This window comes from Nothoprocta perdicaria, unplaced genomic scaffold (genome assembly GCF_003342845.1).
Source record: "Nothoprocta perdicaria isolate Ctin4 unplaced genomic scaffold, notPer1 scaffold_61, whole genome shotgun sequence".
NCBI classification, from domain to species: Eukaryota; Metazoa; Chordata; class Aves; order Tinamiformes; family Tinamidae; genus Nothoprocta; species Nothoprocta perdicaria.
Genome location: NW_020455877.1, coordinates 3,317,358 through 3,319,839, shown reverse-complemented (window position 1 = coordinate 3,319,839; position 2,482 = coordinate 3,317,358).

The window sequence follows — 2,482 nt, the reverse complement described above, 5'->3', positions numbered from 1 at the left end:
AAAAAAAAAAAAAAAAAAAGGAAGATGAAACTCTTGATTAGTGTGTGCTTGTAAATACCAGATGTTCAGAAATGAAACATTTGCTTTTTGAGATAATTCAATTCATTCCTTATTTTTACATCTGTAATTCCTTCTCATACGCAAAACAAGAAGCAAACAGAAATAATGCCAATACAGTTTGGACAGGTGGTGCACTGCAGTACTCAGTTACTAATATAACTTCTCATGCCACTGCCAGATGTCAGGGGAAGTCTTCAGATTGTTAAAGAAGCACTGAGTTTGTGACTGTAGTTTTGTGGCCATTATAATGATTTTTAAAAGATCATAACCAGAGTATTCTTCAAATTACATAAAATTGGATCTTTGAGAGAGTAGACTGTTCACTGTTTGTCAAGTGATAATCACATGTTCTATAGCAAAAATACCAAATGACAATAACACTGAGGTTCCCCATGCACTAACGGTAATATTTCTTTCAGATAAGGCAGCTTCACTGTTTCAAGTCTGGAAGCTGGCAGATGTTTAGCATTTCTTACCTTGAGGCCATAGATACCTGCTGTTTGATTTAAGGCATTAGAAAAACTATCAGCATGGCTGGAATTGAAGTTGCTGTAGAATAAATAGCCTCAGTAGTTGAACTCTTTTATTTCCTATTGTTTTATTTGCCCTAGAGTGCATTGCACTGTTTTAAAGTGACACACTTCAGGGATTCACAGCAGATTCTCTTACCCTTACTCCAGCCTGACTGATCCAACATTTGAACATTTGATGTGCTGGAAAAAGCTGTTTTAAAAGCCATTATTTTAAAATTCCCGGAATGATTTACCCTAGCATTATTTAAAAGCCAAAGAAAAAAAGTCTTTTAAAAGTCAAAGAACAGCAGTGTGTAAGATCTGCCTTAATGAACCACCAACCCTCTTTTATTAGAAATACATAGTAGTAATACGTTTCAGCACAGTAGATGATGATATTCATCTTTCAAGGATCTGATATATAACTTGTATTATAGCTGCCATGGATAAGAGCAAGCTCCTCACTCCAACTTAAATTCCAGGCAAACAGTAGCAAAAAGTTGATGTCCTGAAAAAATTGTTTCATGATTTTATATGTTTTATATGTGTGTCACCATTTTACTGTTGCTAAATACAGCATTTTTCCATATTACTGTTTGCCACAGACTTGATTCAGTCACCTCCTTGTACTATAAATTCACAACATTTGCCTACTTGTTCTTAGAAACTGCAGTTTTCAATACCTGCAGTTTGCAATTTGTGCATACATTGGTTAAACACTCTGACTAAAAATTTATCAGTTAATATATCATGCTTTTCTGAGGCAAATTAGCAACTTGAGCATCCCAAACATCAGTTTCCAATAGTGACCAGCACGGAGTGTTTTGGGAAAACCGCCTTTTCAAAATAAGCAAAGAAGAATTTACGCAAAGAAGAAATTATGTAAAGAAGAAATAAGACACACAGGGGAAACATAGGGGAATTTGGGGGAAAATTTCTTCATTTATCATTTATTTTCTTGAAGAGAGTGATTTTTATATTCTTCCCAAATGTATTTTCACCCYCCCCCCCCCCCCAAGAAAAAGGAACAATAAGCTTTTTTCTGTGTGCAAAATGTTTTCAAAAGAATATAAGGTTAAAATCAGGTTTCAACTTCTTGTCTTTCATTTTTATTAAGTGATGTGCCTTTATACAAAGAAGAAGAGGACGGTGGTGGTCCTCTGCAAAGAGCCAGTGCTCTGGCTTTATCATTGCTCAACAGCATTTCAGGAATTAGTGTTCGAGATAGCAATTACCGGTCTTTGGAGCTTTATTATGTGTGACTCAGCACCTGGCCACTGGGAGGTAAGTAAGTGCACTACAGCAAAAGATATCATCAGAGGCTCTATAGCCATTCTCTAACATTCTCCTATCTCTCCTTGCAGATAATGTGAATCATTATCAGGGGCATTCCCGCTGACTGATGAATCCTCATGTCCATAGGCCTGCCAACCATGGGCTCGACCACATACACCAGGATGTATGGCTTACATTCTTTTCATTCTCTTCAATCATAACAATGCCAGCCATCTTTCTTTCTCTTCAATCATAACAATGCCAGCCAAAGCTATACAAAGGCCATATGGCTCCAGGCAATATTGGTGCATCCACATGAGCAAGTGACCTCCTGCTCAGCCCACATGATTATCAGTGGGTAACTGTGTACCCCATTGCCAGTCGCTCTGTGAAGAATTTCTGAAGAGATGGAGATGTCTATGGTGTGGGTCTGAGGTGTCACTTCTCCTTTGTCTGGATTTGTCAATCATGGGATCATTAAAGAGTGTGCTTCCAGGCTACAGCAACCCCACATTGTGGTGGCTCTGGCCATGAGGCATCCAGAATTTGTTTACTTAGGTGGTAACCCTTTCTTCTGCGGGTTGCATCATCCAGAGTCTGTGTGGAATATATCACTCTTGAGTTTTGGACTAAGT